The 23,650-nt window shown below is 42.8% G+C and overlaps 1 pseudogene across 1 annotated transcript; it reads left to right on the top strand.

The window, feature by feature from the left end:
- The first annotated feature begins 168 nt into the window (after positions 1–168).
- Positions 169–692, top strand: LOC309366425 (protein mago nashi homolog pseudogene; annotated as a pseudogene). The gene has a single exon. The product of its transcript is annotated as a protein mago nashi homolog pseudogene (transcript).
- Positions 693–23,650: the final 22,958 nt, after the last annotated feature.

Below are 23,650 nucleotides of genomic sequence, written 5' to 3'. Positions count from 1 at the left end.
CTCTGTGGTTTAACGCACAACGCCACCCGCGTCTCTTACCTTGCCTTAGGCATTTCTAAAACCACACAAGCAAACTATTGCAGTGGTGTGAGGGCTATGGGCTTCATTTTGGGCTTCTAGAAGCCAAAGCGTCCTGAGGTTTAATGAACTCTCAACTTCATGTTTAAGAAGTGAGGACAAGGTCTCAGCGGGCTGGTGGGGAATATGTGGCCATGGCGAGCAATTTCTATCTGCGTTATTACGTTGGGCAGAAGAGGAAGTTCGGCCACGAGTTTCTCGAGTTCCGCCCTGACGGGAAACTGAGATATGCAAACAACAGCAATTATAAAAATGATGTCATGATCAGAAAAGAAGCCTACGTACACAAAAGTGTGATGGAAGAGCTAAAGAGGATAATCGATGACAGTGAAATCACGAAAGAAGATGATGCATTATGGCTGCCTCCTGACAGAGTTGGCCGGCCGGAGCTTGAAATTGTAATTGGTGATGAACACATCTCTTTGACCACATCAAAAATTGGTTCTCTTATTGATGTAAATCAGTCCAAGGATCCAGAAGGTCTAAGAGTGTTTTACTACCTTGTCCTGGACCTCAAGTGTCTCGTCTTCAGTCTCATTGGATTACGCTTCAAGATTAAGCCAAGATTAAGATTAAATTGCTGTTCAAGATTAAATTGAATGGATTTAAATTTGTACTGTAAAGTTTTTTTCGGTGGGGTGACTTTCCACTCCTTATCTCTCATTGGTTTTATGTGTGTCAGATTTTTTACAGAGTGAATTTAATAAATGCTAAAAAGCTTTAAAAAAAGAAAGAAAGATGTGAGGACAAGAGCCACACTACGCCAGGGATAATGCAACCTTAATAAAATTCTCTAGGCACCCCTTCAAACAACTGCGTCAGTTATAAATATGCCCGTCTAATGCCAGCTAATTTCTTTTATGCCATGGTTTTGCCCTCCGGTGTCAGGTGATCATAGTATTACCATAACCATAAAATACTATGTTTTCCTGCTATTCCCTTTTAAAGCCTACTTTTCTAAAAGCTATCTAAACCTGGCACGTAGATATGAAATTCAGCAGTGTACCCTGAGTAAGGCCCTGTGGTGCTTTGACATTTCTGCAGCAAGATACTGAGAGCAGATGAACATTAGTCAGCATTTGATTTCTAATTGCAGTCTCAAAGCTTCAGGGATAATGTTCAAGTTGAAAGAGCGCAGCCTTTGATGGTAGCTCTCTGAGGGAGAAATTTGTTTTAGCTTTTCTCAATGAACGTGATTTCCAAGGATAAAGATCAAAGTGATGTCAGTGGCCAGAGCTATGGCAAATGCAGAATGCAGCCTCTTGCAACCTACAATTAACACTACAGTTAGACTGAAGTCTAGACTAGAGGCAAATCCCCTGCCAGCTTTAGCTAACACTGACAGAGATGTGGCAAGACAGGATATTGCTGTGGTGGCGAGAACAGAAAGATACAAGCTACCCAAGTGGTAGAGGAGAGACCGGATTAGACTATTAATCTAACAGTTAACTGTGTGTGTATGTGCATTTGCATATAATTTTATCTATTGAAATGTTTATAGACCGCGCTTTCATTAAAATACAGCAAGGTGGTATTGTGTTGTTGTTTAGTTGTTTAGTCGTGTCCGACTCTTCGTGACCCCATGTACCAGAGCACGCCAGGCACTCTTGTCTTCCACTGCCTCCCGCAGTTTGGTCAAACTCATGCTGGTAGCTTCGAGAACACTGTCCAACCATCTCGTCCTCTGTCGTCCCCTTCTCCTTGTGCCCCCAATCTTTCCCAACATCAGGGTCTTTTGCAGGGAGTCAACTCTTCTCATGAAGTGGCCAAAGTATTGGAGCCTCAGCTTCAGGATCTGTCCTTCCGGTGAGCACTCAGGGCTGATTTCCTTCAGAATGGATAGGTTTGATCTTCTTGCAGTCCATGGGACTCTCAAGAGTCTCCTCCAGCACCATAATTCAAAAGCATCAATTCTTCAGCGATCAGCCTTCTTTATGGTCCAGCTCTCACTTCTATACATCACTACTGGGAAAACCATAGCTTTAACTATATGGACCTTTTTTGGCAAGGTGATGTCTCTGCTTTTTAAGATGCTGTAAAGGTTTGTCATTGCTTTTCTCCCAAGAAGCAGGAGTCTTTTAATTTCGTGGCTGCTGTCACCATCTGCAGTGATCATGGAGCCCAAGAAAGTAAAGTAAAGAAAGCAAGGTGGTATACAGCATACCAAATTGCAAGGTCAATAAAAGAATCAGTTAAAACACCAATAAGTACCGGCTGAAGAAATTCACATTGCAAAGGCCTGTTTGAATAATATGCTTTTAAAGTTACGTCTAAAAGAATGCAGAAAACAAACTTCCACCGGCATGGAGGTGAGAATGGGTTTTTGTTTTTTTAAAAGATTTGCTTACCTCCTCTGTTACACAATGGGAAGTACACACTGTTAAATGGAGATAGAAGCCATATGTATGGGTATGTGTGGAGCTTATCAACGCAGTATGCAGATGACACTTCTCTCGCTTTCATGTGGAAATCAAGTTATGTGAGACCAAGTCGAGCCCATGTCTTCAATTCAGTTGGTGTGAGAAGCAGTACATGGGAAAGTTCTGAATCCACCTTATACATACAGGGGAAACTGGAATGGCAGAATTGGCTCTGCAAGAGAGGGAGGAAGATGCTACCTGACCCTCTAACTCCTGTGCCTTGATTTGCTAATTGTTTTCTGAAATAGCTTATTTTATTTAAGATTCATTTAGTTAGTTGCCTTGCGAGGCCCCACACCCAAAAACAGGGGATAAGCATTTTTAAGCAAGTAAATAAATATACAGATGTATGGAAAACCCTTTTTTATTAGCACTTACGTGTATTTTTATGTTGTCTAATTATGCAAAGTCCAAATGGATCCCCCTTCTTTCCTCAGAAGAAAGCAACCATTGAGATTGCAGGGTTGCCCACAGTGTTATCTCCTAATCCACTACATGATTTGTGAAATCTAGGCAAGCAACCAAAATTCTCAAAAAGTGTGAGGGCAATCTACAATGGCTGCATTTACCACTTTCTTCTATAAATGGCTCCTCTGGGTAAAAAAGGTAAAGGTAAAGGGACCCCTGACCATTAGGTCCAATCGTGACCGACTCTGGGGTTGCGGCGCTCATCTCGCTTTATTGGCCAAGGGAGCCGGTGTACAGTTTCTGGGTCATGTGGCCAGCATGACTAAGCCGCTTCTGGCGAACCAAAGCAGCGCACGGAAACGCCGTTTACCTTTCCGCTGGAGCGGTACCTATTTATCTACTTGCACTTTGAAGTGCTTTTGAACTGCTAGGTTGGCAGGAGCAGGGACCGAGGAACGGGAGCTCACTCCGTTGTGGGGATTCGAACCGCCGACCTTCTGATCGGCAACTCCTAGGCTCTGTGGTTTAACCCACAGCGCCAAGTGCATGCCATTTAATTTAAATTACCCAGTACTGTAGCTTTCAACACCAGTTTGGGTAGCGCATCAAAGTGGATTCCTAGAACAGGTAGCCCAAACAGCACCAGGCATCTGACATGGCACAAAGCAAGTCAGTGCCAGAGGGCTAAGAGCACCCTTTCTCCCATCACCAAACCCAAGGATTTCATTGCTTTTTCAACAATGTTGCTCACACATTTGCAAGCTATCAGATCATGGTAGATATGTGACTTGACCCGGGGCAATGAAGCCATAGAAGAAAGGAATGCACACAGCCGAGGGATAGGACAGATATAAGAAAGCAGTGCATATTTAAGCGATGGAACTCGATTCTACAGGATGCCCACCAACCCACATGGCTTTAAAAGCGGTGTAGGCAAATTTATGGAGAAGAGGCTATTGATAGCTACTAGCCACAATGGCTGGTAATGCAGCAATGCTTCTGAATACCAGTTGCTGGAAACCACAGGAGAGACAGCTCTTGTGCTCACGTTCAGCTTGTGGGACTAGGCTCTTCTTATGCAGGACAGAGAAGGCCAACTGCCCTGGCTGGTTCTATTATGCATCAAGCTCAGGGGGTTAAGGCCAATGAGCGTTGTCTTTCTGAGGGCACAGCATTTCTCAGAGGACTTGCTTTGTAATGAGTAGACCCTTGCCCCCCTGAGAGAAGCCTGAGAAACCAGTCGGTGAAGCAACCACTGATATTATTTATTTTTGGTTAATGTGAATTGGAGAAAACCAGGAGGTTCTGCTCATCCTTAGCTGAGGATGCAACATTGTGACCTGGCAACCCTAAAGAGGGTAACTGAGGTCAAGAAACAGCAGGCGATAGGGCCAAATTTTAATAAATGATAGTAATAATTTTATTATTTGTACTCCATCCATCTGGCTGAGTTTCTCCAGCCACTCTGGGCGGCTTACAGCACATATGAAAACATAGTAAAACATCAAACATTAGAAATGTCTTTAGATGTCTTCTAAAAGTTGTGTAGTTCTTTATCTCTTTGACATCTGATGGGAGGGTGTTCCACAGGGAGGGCGCCACTACCCAGAAGGCCCTCTACCTGGTTCCCTGTAGCTTCGCTTCTCGCAGTGAGGGAACCACCAGAAGACCCTCGGAGGAGGACCTCAGTTGTCTGGGTTGAACGATGGGGGTGGAGATGCTGGACTGTGGTCGTTTAGGGCTTTAAAGGTCAGCACCAATACTTTTACATATTGAAATGCTCTGGCTGCAAGTTTCTGGTTTCTATTAGATTCCAGTTTCTTCACAGATAATGAAAAATAGATTGTCTTAGCCTTCCCCAATCTGTTGCTTTGCATATATTTTTGAAATTTCCTGCCCTGACCATTGGCCATGCTGGTTAGGGCTGATGGGAGTTGGTCTTTAGCAATACCTGAAAGCCACCAGGTTGTGGAATGCTGGTAACCCCTTTAAAGTGCTAGATGCGTATGTAGTTGCTGAAGCAACACAAGTTCTCAGATCAGCCAGTTCTGTTCAGTTCTGCTGATTTACCTGTATGACCATATGGGAATAAACTTGACCTCCATACCTTCATGAACCCATCAAGGATGCAGAAGATTATTAATATTCACATGCCTCCTGGCATGTTGAGAGAGTCTTCATTAATTAAAATTTGGAGGAGAAGTCCTTGAGAATATTGGATGAAAGTTGCTTTATGCCTGAAAGTTATTAAGAATATCTCCTAGGCCTTTGCTAAATTAGAGCAGGTGCAGATAGTAATTAAATTCATTAAGTGATAAGCACTGCATGCCTTTCCTTCTCCTAGTACTATCAACATTCAGTGGCTAAAACAATTGCAAATTTATGGGGTTCAAGATCTCTAGGCCTGACTCTTCATGCTTTTTGTACCGTGGCTTGAAGACATGGGGGTGGGAAATGCACTATATTGGAATAGTTATATCTAGGGATTTGTCAATCATGTCTCTTTATATCTGCAGAGTTGTCTATGTCTTGCCTTTTGACATCCACAAAAACTCCATGGAATGTTTATCATGATTTTACATTAGGAATTGCTGCCTAAATCAAAATGCAAAATGTAAATGTGGATGATTTCCATTGCTCTCAATTGATTGTGAGTCCAGATTCACATTTAAACCTGTGGCTCATTTGGGAAAGAGATTGTGCACCTATCCATGTTCTGTCCCTATTCCTGAAGTAAATAAACCTTTAGACAATCCCAGGATAATTGTCATTACCAGTAGGGCTACAATATTTGCATTTGTCCTGGGCAATGCAATTAAACTTGGGGAGGGTGATGACCCTTTTTCCTGAGCAGTTGAAGGTTTAGGGATCTTTTCTGGGCATGATTTTCTCCATGAGAGCTTGAAAATCAGTATGTTGGCATTCTGCAAACACCTCAATGTATTCTTTCCAAAATGCTGGACACCTCAAATCAAAATCTGCAAGGCATTTGCAGGCTACACTGCCTTTTTCTGGCTACTGTGCTTGCACACCCACGATTGTTTGTGAAATCACAATCTCTGACATGTGGACATCTTGAATGGCTAGATTTCCCTATTTACAGAGGTGCAGTAGGCCCACTCAAGGGCACTTAGAACTCAAAATATCCATGGTAGTACTGTAACTTACTGATAGCAGTAGTGTATACTTTCTTGTGGACGGACTAAGGTCTTATAGAGAAAGGTAAAAGAAAAGGACCCCTGGATGGATTAAGTCCAGTCAAAGGTGACTATGGGGTGCAGTGCTCATCTTGCTTTCAAGCCAAGGGAGCCGGTGTTTGTCCACAGACAGCTTTCCGGGTCATGTGGCCAGCATGACTAAACCACTTCTGGAACAACAGAACACTGTGACAGAAACCAGAGTGAACGGAAATGCCCTTTATCTTCCCGCTGCAGCGGTACCTATTTATCTACTTGCACTGGCATTCTTTCGAACTGCTAGGTTAGCAGGAGCTGAGACAGAGCATCGGGAGCTCACCCCGTTGAACGGATTCAAACTGCCGACCTTCTGCTCAGCAAGCCCAAGAGGCTCAATGGTTTAGACCACAGCACCACCAGCATCCAATAGTAGTAGAGTACACTATTTTGTGGATGGTCTTATCTACACCATACACTGAAAGCACATCCAACACACATTTAAAGCACATGGGTTTTCCCAAATAATCCTGAGAACTGAGGTCAAAGCTACCACAAGCTATATCCTTTACAAACCACAAATTATCTCCTTTTCTCATAATTCCAGAAACCAAGACCATCCAGTGAAATGAATGATGGGAGACTCAGGACAGGTGGAAGGAAGTCCTTTCTCACTTAATGCAAATGTTAATAAGATGTGTTGGTGTTATCTGTACTGAATCCCACCACAAGATGTGTTGATGGCCACCAACTTAGAGGGCTATAAATGGAGATTAAGCAAATTCCTGGAGGGCAAGACTTTATATGGCTGCTACTTGCTATGTTAACAACTGTATATGTTACCTCCAGGATAAGTGCTGTTGTGTCCATGCCCTGTTTGTAGGTTTTTCATAGGCAGCTAATAGCCACCGTGGGAACCAGGGTGGACTAGAAAGGGCTTTGTTTTAATCCAGTAGGGCTCTTCTTATATTCTTATATTCTTATGTGATCTCTGTTTAGAATTTGTAATCATCTGCAGATTAATGAATCTGTTAATTACAGTAATTAATGTTTTAACCCTCGTTAAACAAGGAGATACTTCCTTGTGCAGGGAAGGCGGCCCAATCTACTCCTCCTCATTCAACTCTGGGCAGGTTTCTGTGGCTGTCTGGTGCTTTGCAAAGCGATCTGCACAGCACCAACGGCAACCTCAGGATTGCCAGTAGCTACAGAGATAAAATACCACAAATTGCTTGTGAGCCAAAAGGAATTTATAGTAAACTAGCCACCCAGAGTTAAAAGAGGAGAGACTTCTCCATTTATTAGCTTAGCAGAAGTCAACAGAGCACTAGATGCCTGCATGAACTTGCTTTACTACTTTATACAGTGTTATCTGAACTATTATCGTAAGAGCCAATGGGCTTGGAAGTCTACCTACCCTTTCCCTGCGTACTAAAAAGTCTTTTAAAAATAGATGAAGTGCCAAAGAAGGATAGAACTTTCTTTATGTACGCAACAACAGCAGCAAGAATACTTATCGCAAAGTACTGGAAGACACAAGATTTGCCCACTCTGGAAGAATGGCAGATGCAACTGATAGACTACATGGAATTGGCAGAAATGACTGGCAGAATCCGAGACATGGGAGAAGAGCAAACGGAAGAGGATTGGAAGAAATTTAAAGACTACCTGCAAAAACATTGCAAAATATTTGAATGTTAAAGTGATGCAGGATATAAAGACAATATGGCATTAGTGACATAGTTGAAAGGAATATGTAAAAACGTTTTATGAGAAATAAGATTGAAAAGTTAGAATATCATTACGTCAAACTTAAATAAAAGGTTATAAGGGGGAAAATTGGAGACATAATAGATGAAAGGTACAATACAGAATAAGATCTGAAAAAATGTTAGGCATTGCTGAATATGATTGTGTAAAAAGGGAACACAGAAAAAGGAGATGTGAGCAAGTCAGGAAAGAAGGATATGAAAATAATGGGTAAGAAACTGGATATATATGATTCTTTTTAGGTCTATTCTTTTTTTGTTTTTGTTTTTTTATGTTTCGTGTTGTATTTTTCTGTTTTTGCTTGCTTGCTTGATTGTGATGGTGTTTTTTCCTTTTATTTTAGTCTTTGTTTATTTCGGCTTTGAGTGTGAGGTTTGTTGTATTGCTTGAAAATTGCAATAAATATCTTTTTTTAAAAAAATAAAAATAGATGAAGTGATTCAGTTATCCATTTCTCATAGATTTCCCTCCTCATGCACCCATACAACTCTGAAGAGGCAGAATGTCTAGATTTTAAAAGTCAAGCAAACCATATACACCATAAAAACCACACAACAAACCATTAGATGCCTGGACCCAAATAACTGGTTGGTTAGTCCAAGTCAGTATGGGTAATTGAGCCCCACCATCCACTGCTGATTGACCTTTGTTGTAGCCTTAAGGTTATAATGTCAAACTGTTGCACTGAGTAGAAGATACTGAATTTATAGTGCTGGTTCTGCTCTGTAATTACATACAACAAATTGCCTTTCTGATTCATATCAATTCAAACTCAAGATGATGGATTTTTCAGAGCTAGCCGACCTAACCGGAAGAGTCTGCAACCAGAAGGAGGAGGAGTATCAGGAAGAATGGACAAAATTTAATGATTATTTAGCTAAATTTGTTAAGTTTAACTAATTGGAAATAGCTTGCAGGCAACAGATTGGCTTAGGAATGTATATAAGTTAAATGATGTTTAACATGTACAATTTCGAATTGAAAAGATATGTTAATGGTCTAAGTTAAGTTTATAAGAATTAAGATTTGGAAAGCCGTTATAAGGATATGCATGGAAATTCAACCAAGGGGAAGCGAGGAAGTCACTTAACAATGTTAATAATTTTAATAAGGTTATGATTTATGTTTGTTTGTTTGTTTGCGTGTTTTGTTTGTGTATAATTTTGTGAAACTTAATAAAAATAATTGGAAAAACAAAACAAAAAAAAACTCAAATGTGTGCAAACTAAGTATGAACAGTTTCTGCCACACTGATGTCGTCTTCGGTTTGCGGGTGTCTTGTGAGCATCAATGCAAGGTAACATCATGGGAAATGCAAATCATGGAGAAGGCTCCACAATGAACCTTGCAGTGAACCTGCCCACACAGCCACCCATGGCTGAAATGGTTACAGGCGTAAGCAATAAGCTGCTTTGCAAGGGATTCAGCAACCCTGACATTCAAATTGATCAGTGTCACATGACAAGGGATCTCTGCATTATTTCAATGTCACTAGCAAGTGTCCCACAGAGTCTGTTGAGCCAAGAGCACTGCAGATTAGAAACTTGTGAATAAAAGCCAACTCTGATAGTATCATCACAGATGGCAATTTATTCTGGGAGTTAAGTTTGAGATGAATATCCAGTCCCTGCTCTATTCCTATCACCTTCCCAGTTGTGGACAGAGACCACAAAATTAATATTCTGCTGAACCTGATGTTCTGGCAGAATGATCTCACCTATTGGGCAGAATGATCTCACCTATTCAGCCATATGGGAAACTGCAGATCTGAAACTGTGGTGGAAAAAAAGAAACCCCATTTTACAGAGAAATCCCTTCCTGTTGGCCTTGAGGCAAGGCTTCCTTGCCATAGGTGAGCAGTTACTTAAAAGCCTGCATGGATGCGTAAGATAGCCTAAGGGACATCTCTCCCTGCTTTTATGCAAAGTAATGATTTTAGGGGACGCGGGTGGTGCTGTGGGTTAAACCACAGAGCCTAGGACTTGCCGATCAGAAGGTCGGCAGTTCAAATCCCTGCGATGGGGTGAGCTCCCATTGGTTGGTCCCTGCTCCTGCCAACCTAGCAGTTCAAAAGCACGTCAAAGTGCAAGTATATAAATAGGTACCACTCCGGCGGGAAGGTAAATGGCGTTTCCGTGTGCTGCTCTGGTTTGCCAGAAGCAGCTTAGTCATGCTGGGCACATGACCTGGAAGCTGTACGCCGGCTCCCTCGGCCAATAAAGCGAGATGAGTGCCGCAACCCCAGAGTCGGACACGACTGGACCTAACGGTCAGGGGTCCCTTTACCTTTACCTTTAATGATTTTAGAGATCTGGAAAAAGTCAAAATATTTGGGACTGATTTGAAACCTCCACCCCCTAGCTTCCTTAAATTAATACTTTGTATTTCAGTTGTTCAAACAGGAACTCCTGTACAGCAGACTCCCAGGGGAAGGAAACTGAAATCATATTGATGGGGACCCAAAACGACAGAGCATCATTAGAGTGAAAAGGAAAGAATAAGTTGTTTTCACAGCTGGGGAGCAACCCGTTGCAAACGAGGAAAGCCTTACGAGTGGAACTACATTTGTAAGTTATAAAAAAGCCACTCAACCCCCTAATCACATACTAGCTGTACAAACAAGACACAAAACACATGAACTATACTCTAGTAGTAGGAGACACTCCTTTCCACCTTTGGCCCACTTCCTGATACTTGGTGGTAAGGCATATCATAGGTCCTCCCAAAGCTAGCTGTAGCCACCTCATTGTGATTCGACACTAGACTCCACCCAGATAAAGATGGAGATGATTACCAGAAAAGAAAAACCTCACCCTCTGTTGAGAAAGGCTGCCCTCCATCTAAGGCAGATTACAGTGCTCCAGAACACCACACAAGGCAGAATTTGGAGCACGCCCTCTGGTCAGCTCAGCTGACTGCAACTCAAAATCCTCAAATGCACATTATTCCACAGTTGTTCTTTTCCAACAAAGAAAGCACAAAACTATCAGCAGCTGTATGAGAGGTAGGTTCTCACTACAGCAGCAGCGAGCGCAACAATACATTTTAAAAAGAGAATTTCATTTTTAAAATGGCAGAGTGAAAGGTGGCCCCCAAAGTGAGAATGGAAAAAAGGGGGGAAATACTGCTACATTACCATACAGTGGTACCTCAGGTTAAGTAATTAATTCGTTCCGGAGGTCTGTTCTTAACCTGAAACTGTTCTTAACCTGAAGCACCACTTTAGCTAATGGGGCCTCCTGCTGCTGCTGCACTGCCACCGTGTGATTTCTGTTCTCATCCTGAAGCAAAGTTCTTAACCTGAAGCACTATTTCTGGGTTAGCAGAGTCTGTAACCTGAAGCGTATGTAACCTGAAGTGTATGTAACCTGAGGTACCACTGTATATTAATATGAAGATGTGTCTATTCTTATTATCCTAATGCAGATATAATTGCCAGTAACTATAGTGTAAACTCATTCTAAATATCTTTACATTTATCCAAAGAAAGTCTGCAAGCTGTCTGTTCATATGTTGCCAATGTTGTCATGCTGTCAAGCCTTTAAGGGGAATTCTATCTCTATTCTTCCAAGTCATCTATTTATCAGTTTCTTGGTCACTATTAGGCTGTGCAGAATCCATTTCCGCTGTCCTCTTGTCGGTTTCCACACAGAGAGTACAGAGTTCAAGAGCATAGACAACTCCAAAAATCTTTTTTTCTTCTCTGTAGTGTCTTGTTTATGTAGTTCAGCACTTTCTCCCAAAACTTAGTAAGTCTGGGACACAGTTATGTGTAATGATACATATAAATACAAGCTAAAATACTCTGTGGTTACACAGTGGCTTCATTCTACAATAGCTGCTCTAGCACATGCTACCTGAGTTGACCAGTTTAAGCATACCATAGTGACTTGGCCCTCCAGCTGTTTTGGGACTACAACTCCCATAATCCCTAGCTAACAAGACCAGTGGTCAGGGGTGATGGGAATTGTAGTCCCAAAACAGCTGGAGGGCCAAGTTTGGCCATCACTGCCATAGGCACACCCATCTCTGCATGCCCCACACTTCCCTAATTGACATACCTCTGATAAGCAAACATGTTGAAATATACAATTAAATTTCAACTATGTCCCTGTGGTTTGTGTGTGTGTGTGGTTGTATATGTAGGAGAGAAAGAATAAGAGATGGAGCGAGCAGTTAGACTTTGGTTTACATTAGAACATGTTTGAAAGTAACTCATGGGGATATTATTATACAGATCTTCCCTGTTGAATTCCAATATTGTTTTGGAATTTCACTCCGTGCTGCTTCCTGCTGCTACTCAATGAAGGAGAATCCTTAGCATTAATTCTGGAACTGGAATGTGTGCAGCTTGCTGCATTTTTCAGTTAATTTGTGCCTCTCCCACTCTAATAAGAATTATGTTGATAAATGTGCATACACAGATTGCAAAAAACTGCAGAAAGGCAACCAGTAACTCTTGAGAGTCCCACGGACTGCAAGAAGATCAAGCCTATTCATTTTGAAAGGAAATCAGCCCTGAGTGCTCACTGGAAGGACAGATCCTGAAGCTGAGGCTCCAATACTTTAGCCACCTCATGAGAAGAGAAGACTCCCTGGAAAAGACCCTGATGTTGGGAAAGATGGAGGGCACAAGGAGAAGGGGACGGCAGAGGACGAGATGGTTGGACAGTGTTCTTGAAGCTACCAGCATGCGTTTGACCAATCTGTGGGAGGCAGTGGAAGACAGGAGTGCCCGGCGTGCTCTGGGCCATGGGGTCATGAAGAGTCGGACACAACTTAACGACTAAACAGCAACAACAACCTTTATGTGGTTGCATGAGGAGATATCAAGATTTTCCTTTTTCTCTTTTTTCTGGTGCGGTGGGTGCGCATGTGCTGCTGAGCCCTGGCAACTCTTGCACAGAACATACAATCACCTCAGTGCATGTTTGAACAATGCATTTGTGTACATCACTAAAAATGTAGAGGAGGGGAGAAGCACACACATGAACTGAATTACTTTTGAAAGGACTGCAAGACAATATGCACTGAAGCACTTTGAATGCTCAGAAGTGCTACACAAAGCTTAGGCCTCTTTCAGAGCTGGACCTTCGCTTTATTCCGGGGAAAGCCCATCTCAATTAGACTCTCCAGCCCTGTGCTCCCAATTATTATGCAGATAATTCCAAGATTTTGTTGTGATTGGCAGTTCATTGTTTTGTTTATTAATCACATAAAACCAGGGTTTCCAAACTGTGGTTTGCAGACTATAGGGTTGCCATATTCTCCAACGTGAAAATCTGGACAAAGTTGTTGAGTCGCCCTTGGCACTGGCAACCGGGAGCCTCGTGCAGTGTGGTGTAGTGGTTGAGAGCAGTGGACTCCTAATCTGGTGAACCGGGTTTGTGTCCCTGCTCCTCCACTTGCAGCTGCTGGGTGACCTTGGGCCTGTCACACTTCTCTGAAGTCTCTCAGCCTCACTCACCTCACAGAGTGTTTGTTGTGGGGGAGGAAGGGAAAGGAAATTGTTAGCTGCTTTGTGACCCCTTAGGGTAGTGATAAAGCGGGATATCAAATCAAAACTCCTCCTCCTCCTCTTCTTCTTCTTCTTCCCAGCAAACAGTGCAGCCAGGAGCAGGTACTGGAAAGGGGTGATGGCAGCAGTGCTCCAGATCCCGCTGTACCTCTTCTGATTCCAGGGCACAGCAGCAATGAGTGAAGGTGGTAGAGAGTGGCTGACTCTGAAGAGCGCCTACCCTCTGAACATGTCCCTACCCCCAAACCCCAGACATTTCAATTAAAAATCAAACATCAGATGGGCACGCTGGTCCCCCAAAACAGGACATGCCCAGGAAAACCCAGATGTATGGCAACCCTAGCAGACTACCAGTGTTCCATGAGCTTCATTCAGATGGTCCGCCGTGTTTCTGTGGTGGAAGATAGGAGAAGGCACACCCATCATTTCAAATGTTCATCTTGCTTTTTTTTTAACTGCATTTTTTAATTACTTCTCTTATTGTTTATATTGTATTTTATTACTGCATAAAATCGCACCATAAGAAATTCAAACTGCAATGCTTAAAAATGCAGTTTAAAAAATAAAAATAAAAATGCAATGAAAAATCATACAGCATCTAGCACGGTGAATCACAATTGCTACTACTGGCAGGGGGGAAAACCCCACTAAACATTGAGGGGTTTGCCAAGCGACTCACTGATTTTCAAGTGGTCCATAGGGGAAAAAAGTTTGGGAACCACTGATATAAAATGAAGTGCAAAATAATTACTGGCTTATGGTTTTCATACCCCCACCTCTCCCAACTTACCCTCTACCTTCCCTTTGCCCCAAACTGTTCCCTAAATATATGGTAGTGGGGTTGACTGAATCCTCTTTCTGAAGGCAATGGGGGGGGACTAATTTAACAATATATATTTAACTAATTTAACTAATATAACAAACAAAATAAAAGTAGGAAATTAATAATAATAATAATAATAATAATAATAATAATACCCCCACCCATTTGACTGGGTTTCCCCAGCCTCTCTGGGTGGCTTACAGCATATAAAAAAGGAGGGGAAATACAGATATTGCTTCTTTCCTTAACTTTTGATCCTTGCAATGATTGGGTGAAGCATCTACAGCCTGGAAACAAATAAATTCACACATAATATGGTCCTGCAAGCCATTCTGGTGTCTTGAAATTACGCATGTCAGGTTTCAAGTCATGAGGTCAAGTAAGAAGGCAGAGTAGCGTCATAGGATGAGGTCTCCCCAAGCACTAAAAATATTGACACGGGAGAATCTAGCATGTTAGCAGTGCTTGAACTCCCTGGTTCTCTTTGCTGAGTCATGCGGGAAGACTGCATCGCAATCGTCCAGTCTGGGTGTGATTAAGGCACAAGCCGCTGAGACGAGGTTGCTTCTCTTCATGAACAGGCATAGTTGGCGAACAAGCCTATGCTGGTTAAAGGCATCCTTGGCACCAGCTGCCACCTGAATATCAAGAAGCAGCATGGAATCCAAAAGCACACCCAAGCTGTTGTTATTATAAGGTATGACCACAAACCACAACAAATGTTCTTCACTCACACTGATTGGGGGCAATTTAATCTTGGAAAAGGCCCAAGAGCAGGCTTTTGAACCTTGCTGTCAATCAGAACATATATATACAGAGAACGTGCAAAGAGATCTGCTTGATCAGGCCAAAGGCCCATTCTAGTCCAGCAGCCTGTTGCCAAACAGACGCCTATAGGACACCCACAGGCAAGGGGAACTGAAGTGTGGCAGCACTCTTCAGAGTGGTGCAGGCTCTGGTTATCTCCCGCTTGGACTACTGCAATGCATTCTACATGGGGCTACCTTTGAAGGTGACCCGGAAACTACAACTAATCCAGAATGCGGCAGCTAGACTGATGACTGGGAGCGGCCACAGAGACTACATAACACCGGTCTTGAAAGACCTACATTGGCTCCCAGTACGTTTCCGAGCACAATTCAAAGTGTTGGTGCTGACCTTTAAAGCCCTGAACGGCCTCGGTCCAGTATATCTGAAGGAGCGTCTCCACCCCCATCGTTCTACCCGGACACTGAGGTCCAGCGCCGAGGGCCTTCTGGCGGTTCCCTCACTGCGAGAAGCCAAGTTACAGGGAACCAGGCAAAGGGCCTTCTCAGCAGTGGTGCCTTCCCTGTGGAACGCCCTCACACCAGATGTCAAAGAGAACAACAACTACCAGACTTTTAGAAGACATCTAAAGGCAGCCCTGTTTAGGGATGCTTTTAATGTTTGATGTATTATAGTATTTTTTTGGAAGCCACCCAAATAATAATAATAATAATAATAATAATAATTATTATTATTATTATTACTCTCCCCATTTGTGGTCCCCAACAACTGGCATTTGGAGCATGCTGCCTCCGACAGCAGCTACGGATAGCTAGTCCCTGCACTTTGGCCCTCTTGCGGCCTCCCCTGTCGAAATCTGAAATGGTGTCCTTGCCCCTGAAAGTATTTCATTTGTTGATGCTTTCCTGTAGCGAACCCCCTCTACCCATGCTTATGAACTTTGCGGAAAATAACCAGCAGACCGCCCCAGCCTCTCCATTTATGACAGTGTGATGAAGAATGTGAGAAGTTTGATGAGATGGAGAATATGAGGCCAGAGAGTGACCTCTTGCCCTTGCTCCTTAGAATTTGTCCATAGTTCTCTGATAGTCATTTTAACAGAGCAGTGACATGGAGTCTACATGGCACCATGTGATTATACAGTGGTACCTCGGGTTACATACACTTCAGGTTACCTATGCTTCAGGTTACAGATTCCGCTAACCCAGAAATAGTGCTTCAGGTTAAGAACTTTGCTTCAGGATGAGAACAGAAATCGGGCTCCAGCGGCATGGCAGCAGCAGGAGGCCCCATTAGCTAAAGTGGTCCTTCAGGTTAAGAACAGTTTCAGGTTAAGAACGGACCTCGGGAACGAATTAAGTACTTAAACTGAGGTACCACAGTATTTGGGGGGAGGTAGAGTATTCCAGTATCTTAAAAAGTAGAGACATCACCTTGCCAACAAAGGTCCGTATAGTTAAAGCCATGGTTTTCCCAGTAGTGATGTATGGAAGTGAAAGCTGGACCATAAAGAAAGCTGATTGCCGAAGAATGGATGCTTTTGAATTATGGTGCTGGAGGAGACTCTCGAGAGTCCCATGGACTGCAAGAAGATCAAACCTATCCATTCTTAAGGAAATCAGCCCTGAGTGCTCACTGGAAGGACAGATCGTGAAGCTGAGGCTCCAATACTTTGGCCACTTCATGAGAAGAGAAGACTCCCTGGAAAAGACCCTGATGTTGGGAAAGATGGAGGGCACAAGGAGAAGGGGATGACAGAGGACGAGATGGTTGGATAGTGTTCTCGAAACTACCAGCATGAGTTTGACTAAACTGCGGGAGGCAGTGGAAGACAGGAGGGCCTGGTGTGCTCTGGTCCATGGGGTCACGAAGAGTCGGACACGACTAAACAACAACAAGAGTATTCCAAAGCGGCATTTCCCACTTATAACCTGGAGTGATTCACTCCATTCTTCCACCTCAGGACTCATCCACCTTGAAATGCTTCCTGGGTAAATCAGGGCACACAGGTTCTACCAACATGATTTTAAGAGCACCAGAGCATGCAGTATTGCAAAAGCCTAGGTTGTGCAGGTGACAACTACAAAGATCCTTTCAGCAAACCCTCAATATCATGATTGCTCTGTGCTGTGCACCACATGTTTTACATATATATTATAAACTGCATGCATATCTTATATTAAGACATGTAAACAGCTCTCTTAATTGGAATGACAAATGAACCACTTACAATTCTCTGACTGCGTAATTTGCCTAGAGGTTGGGTTCACACTGGCACAAGGATTGCATGTGATCAACCAAGGAAAGGTGGTTTGAGAAAGGAAAGTTATCACCACCCTAACCACAGCTCCAGAAGCTTTTTCTCTAATTAAGTTATTTTATTAAACAAAATGTTTCTAAGGTGGGTCTCTTTGAAAATCCTCATTAGAGTCTATATGTAGCACAATTTACTTTATAAGGCATGGGTTGTGTGCTAACAGATGGTATCTAACTGCACCCATTAAATATCCACCCATAGGGCTCAATCCTGCAAAATGTCGAGCACCTCCTTCTTTCATTAAATATTAGTTGCTCAGGTCCTCAGCATTCTGCAGAGCAGAAAGAATTCACTCGGCTTTGACTTCTTTTTTCCTGTGATTTATTTCCCCAATTAAGGGGGTGGTGGGGAACTTGCCACAGATGGACTCTGTTTGAAGTCGGCAAAAAATGTATTGCATAGGCAACAGAAAATTATAAAAACATGGGAGCAGATAGATGGGTTTGTAGCTGAGATAACCTGCATGGCTCACTTCCGGTGGGTCCGACCCCAGGCAACTTTGACTGGTATCATATGAGACCAGGATGGAAGAGCTATCTGACTTTTAAGCAACACCTGAGAAAATCTTGAGTTCAAAGGAACTTGCTTGCTTCGGACAAATCATTCTATATCAAGAAAAATCAATGTAGTTGTTCAGCAACACCTGTTGGTGTTCCACTGTTCCACAATATTTTTGAGTATATTAAGAGCTTTATAAACCACAAACTCTTTCTATGCAGATATATCACGTGGTGCCATGTAGACTCCATGTCACTTGTCTGTTAAATAAAATCTTTCTTATCCTAACAGATGGTTCAACATTTTTGGATGTCTCCCAGGCCAGCCAATATATGGAACTTCCCCGTTTAGTATAAAGTTTTACTACTGCAGTTCTCCAACTAGAATTAAAATAAATAACTAAATCAGCATTTGGATACTTGGAGTTTTTTTCAGTGGTTCCTATAGCCAGGTGCTTAATGTGAGACATATTTCTATCTCCACAGTTCAGTCCTGAGAGTGATAAATAACTGAAAACGACTATGGCAATCCACTCTGCAATATGGCCAACTTTTTGCTATAGACTCATAATCATCCTATGACTTATTATTTATCATATCCTTAACATTAATTCTGTTAATGTTGAGTTCATAGGGGGCTGGGGGCAAACACTACAGATCAAAATATTGTTAGTGCCACATATAATTTACTATCACCCAGAAACCACATGTTAATATTTAGCAACCACAAATTTGCATATTTTTAGTGGTCGCACAATTCCAAACTAAACACACCGGCATTCTTCCAACTAGCAAAATAAGCTTCTTATAAATATATCACCACCACCACCAGCATCTCGTAACCTACATTTGTTTTAAATAGTTTAACTGATTTTATCTGTGTTTTAACAACAATGTTTTTATGTATATCTGTTTTTAAATTGTTTTGTGGATTTTTGCTGTATTTTATCTACAACTTTGTCATCACTTAGAAAGCTCTTTGATTAAGTGCTTTACAAGTCTTCTAAAAAGATAAAATAAACAAACCATTATCATTGCTGCAGTGTTTAATTGATTAATGGGCTAGATTAGTCAGATAACACTTTTTGATTAAAAAGCTCTCCCCATTTAATCACGCAGCAGGCTTTCTTTTTTTAAAAAAAGGTAATTATTTTTAATACAAATACTTAGATTTTTCTTGGAAGATGCCATCCTAAAAGGGGCATTACTCCTATCTCACAAAAGAGAGAATGCCTAGGCTAGGATGGTGCCCATAGCCATGTGACTGCCTACAAAGAGTGCAACTTCTCTCCCATCTATAAGAGGAAGAAAATAGCAAGTTGTTGCTGACAGATTGTTAACTTTGGCACAGGGCTGGCTCAAGACATTTTGGCGCCTGAGGCGGACCACAAAATGGCGCCAGGGAAGAAGGGCTGAGTGAAGATATACATGAGGAACGAAGGGGAATAAAGATTGACGTTGGGAACAAGGGTGGGAGGAGATCAGCATGGCCTCCTATTTGCCAAGAGGCTGTTGCTGAGGCGACATGGGGGCGAGCTGTCAAGGAGGCAGCAGATCCGGCCTCTATGGAGAGTGCTGCAGCTGGGGTTGCCACCACAACATTGCCACCACAGCAGCATCAGCAAGAGATGCATTCCTTGGAGGCCGGATCTGCCGTCCCTGTGGAGCATGCCGCTTGAGGTGGCTTAGAATCCTCCAGAAAAATAATCTCTCAAAGGACCTGTTAATGGCATTTTACCATTGTACTGTGGAGAGTGTATTAACTTATGGTCTGTGTTTTTGATTTGGGAGCTGCACAGTCAGGGAAAAAACAATGCTGTCCAGGGTTGTAAAGACCGCGGAGAGAATAAGTGGGTGCACTCTTCCCACCTTGGATCAAATCTATGCTTCCAGGTGTCATAAGAAAGCTGCAGAGATAGTGCAGGATAGTGCGCACCCCAGAAATGATCTCTTTTAGCTTCTACCTTGTAGAAGAAGGTACAGGGTTATAAAGACTAGGACTAGCCGCCTGAGAAGCAATTTATATCCAAATGTGATTTTGGTTTTAAATGCAGTGTAGGGCAGTCTCCGTGGGAGTATATTGTATTTAATTATGGGGTATCAGAGTTTTTAGGGGGTTGACCAGGCTGGGATAGCTGGGGTAGCAGGCTTGTTGGTTTTTGAATGCCTGATGTAGATTTTTTTCAATTTCGTTGTTCTGTATGGGAGAATGACAATAAAGATTATCGTATCGTATTCTGAATTCCTTTTTGTCCTTCTGCCTGCCTTTCCCCTACCTTTTGTTTCTAACAAAGTTCCACAGTTTGATTATTGAAGTGTGTGCAACAGCCAACCTCAGGATTCTAGAAATGGCACAAGGAGACATCCAACCATCTTAGGGACTCCATTCCAGCTTTGTGTAGGGCTTACTCCTTAGCTGTTTCTTCTCCCAAAGAGGTCCCTCAAAGCAGTGGGCATGGACTTTTCCTTGGGGTTTACTCTCGAAGCCTTTCTCACAAATCAGTGTAGCTACAAGGCAACGGATGTTTAGGATCAGGGTTTCCCTTCTCCTAGATGGGCTACCTTCCCAGACTAGTGTGGTGTAGTGGTTAAGAGCGGTAGACTTGTAATCTGGTGAACTGGGTTCGCATCTCCGCTCCTCCATATGCAGCTGCTGGGTGACCTTGGGCTAGTCACACTTCTTTGAAGTCTCTCAGCGCCACTCACCTCACAGAGTGTTTCTTGTGGGGGAGGAAGGGAAAGGAGAATGTTAGCCGCTTTGAGACTCCTTCGGGTAGTGATAAAGTGGGATATCAATCCAAACTCTTCACTCTACAGCACATGCAGAAACTGCCTTCTTGACCATTGGAACCCACTATTGGTCTTGTCTGCTCAATCTTCCAGAGCCTGTCTTCACATGCAGGGCAAGCCCCTGACTCACTGGGGGTTTGAGAACCATCAACAACCCTCACCTGCTTTAGCCAGCCAGCCAAAGTTGTTTCAGGTGTGGCTTCTAGGAGCCATGGGTGAGAGTTGAGCACAGGTTGGAGACCACAAGTGGTCAAACTACCTCAGAAGGAACACGACAACCCCCCCCACTGGAGGTACCACCCCTCCCCTAACATCCGATATACTCCATTCAGATGTAAATCCTATTGAATTTAGTAGGGTTTACACCCAGGTGCTGAGGGACGCGGGTGGCGCTGTGGGTTAAAACACAGAGGACTTGCCAATCAAAAGGTTGGCGGTTCAAATCCCCGTGACGGGATGAGCTCCCCTTGCTTGGTCCCTGCTCCTGCCAACCTAGCAGTTCGAAAGCACGTCAAAGTGCAAGTAGATAAATAGGTACCACGTGCTTAGTCATGCTGGCCACATGACCTGGAAGCTGCATGCCGGCTCCCTCGGCCTATAAAGCAAGATGAGCGCCGCAACCCCAGAGTCGGCCACGACTGGACCTAATGGTCATGGGTCCCTTTACCTTGACACCCAGGCAAGTGGGGTTAGGATTGCAGGCTTCATTGCAAACCTTTCCCTATCCCCTTATTTTCAGTTTTCTTTCCTCTGGACGCACAGCAAGCGTTGGATTGAGGTGGAATGAAAGCCTCCCACATAGATTATTTCTCAGCAGCAGACTAATATTCCTCTATGCACCTGCCTCATTTAGCTAGGTCTCCTCACTTCTCAAGGGAGAAGCCTCTGGCAGAGCTACTTCAGATCGTTTATACAGGGTGACTAAGCTGGTTTTCGCTGTAATTGCATGAAACAGAGTTTCGTCCTTATGGTCTCATTAAAGTACTCTGCATACAGGGAAGTCCAAATATACAAATGAGTTAAGTTAGGAAGGCAGAAGGCATAACAATGATCTAGGCCAAGAAGAAGAAGAAGAAATAGATCAAAGATTGAGCTCATCGTGAATTCCAGTTCTCAAGGAGACTGCTAAGGAGAACGCCAGCCAACCATCACTTCAGAGTATACCTGGCCCACCCAGCCAGGGAAAGGCTATTTCAAGGCCAAAACAGTAAACCTAAGCTTTATGGAGCTAGATGGCCCCTTTAATCTAACGCGAGTTGAATGCTGCTAAGCCTAATGTTTAATTTGAGAAAACAACCTGAAAATAGCACTGGAGGAAGTAGTGGATTTGTAGAAATCTATACTTTTCCAACGGCGTTTCTGGAAAACACTAGGTTTGACGGTTGCGCCTTATTCCGTGAGGTTACTGAAACTAGAGTTGCACCGCTGGGCTTCCTGTGTGATAAGGCTTGTAATTTGCTCCTTCTGAGGGACGAAGACTAAACAAGGTCCATTTTGTATTATTTAATCATTTCTTTGCATCAATCTAACGCCCCACAAGATGTTTGAGGTTGATAACCATTTGAAACCAGAAAACAATTCTTTAAACGGCAGAATTGAGCATTAACCACTTCTGTCACAAGTCAACCGTTGGCAAACTAGTATCTCAGCCATAGCTTGCTACCTACAATATTTATTTACTTGATTTTTAAACACAAGTTTTTTCTTCAATGTAGCTTAGGGATAACAAACTTGAGGCCCTCCAGATTGTTGGTGGACTACAACTCCTATCATCCCTGATTATTAGAAATGCTGGCTGGAGTGGATGGGAGTTAATATCCAACAATATCTGGAGGGCACCACTGTGTAACTCAAGACAGTGTTTCCATGTGGACTATCATCCAGGGACTGATTGAGCCAAGCTTTGCATGGTCATTTAGACTATGCCCTGGGCATATAAGGGTGACCTATTTTACAAGGTTGTTGTAATAGCACACGAGAAACCCTGAACAATCTAAACCTAAACCATAGTTAAGCTTATCACAGCACCAGGTTCACACATGACAACAAGCCATGGTTTGCTGAAAAAAAGTGCAAACGCTTCTGATTGCCTTTATCTTGCTGCACATGCAAGTTGTGACCTAAATGAAGTAACATAGTGTTGCAGATTTGTTTTCAATTGAAAGTTGAAATAAAATATTTAAATTTATTTCTGATTAATTAGTCTGAGGAAAGGATAACCTCCCTCCCCCCCTCTGGCTTGGATCCTAAGATGTGCCTGCAAGTTGATTCTCCCTTCCTCCCCTCATGAAAATATGCTCCAGAAGTTTGGGGGACACCCTGGAAGAGGAACCTCTCCTGGACAAGAGTCCGTTTCTTGAAGAGAAGGGAGACTCAAGATCTTAACTGCCTCTCTGAGATTTCATTCATTAAGCCTGCAATAAGTAATTTTACAATGGGATAATGAAGTGTTAAAGAAAATCCTGGACATTGATTCACTTGGAAACTGATTTACAGGATCCATAACTGATGTATTTCTTTCATGGTTGATTATTAATCAGCTGACGATTGGAGACACACCAGATCCTGGTTGGAGCAACTGGGGAGCTTCGCTGCTGATGTTAATGATTGACACTTGAGGATTCAGAAAAAGAGGATAGGAAAAGGATACAGGCCCTGGCTTAACGCAAACACATTTAAATGACAGCTGTATTAAGAGAAAAGATGGGTATGCAAATCCTGTTATACCCATATCACAAATGCAGGTACTGTGTGTGAGAGAACAGTGGTTGCCTAAGGCCATCTAGTGAGTTGTAACTGAGGTAAGATTCGAATCAGGAACTTCCCATCTCATAGATACTTAGTCATTGCACCACAATAGCTCTGTGAGTAAGATTTATATTGTAGTGAAACTTGGTGGTTGCAAAACTAAAATACTGGGGGTCAGAAGCCAGAATGCATTATGAGGAAAAAAATTAACACTCTAGGTTTCTATAATAAGGTCTCAAGAAATATAGGTGGCTACAGAAAGCACTTTATATGATGCTAAGAGAGAAAAATTGAATAAATGGTATTGGAATCCAACAGCACAATCCTGTGTGCTTTTACT

The sequence above is a fragment of the Podarcis melisellensis genome (genome assembly GCF_964234715.1).
Source record: "Podarcis melisellensis genome assembly, chromosome: 3".
Taxonomy (NCBI): Eukaryota; Metazoa; Chordata; class Lepidosauria; order Squamata; family Lacertidae; genus Podarcis; species Podarcis melisellensis.
The sequence above is the reverse complement of the archived record's forward strand: the minus strand, read 5'-3'. Positions and strand labels throughout refer to the sequence as shown.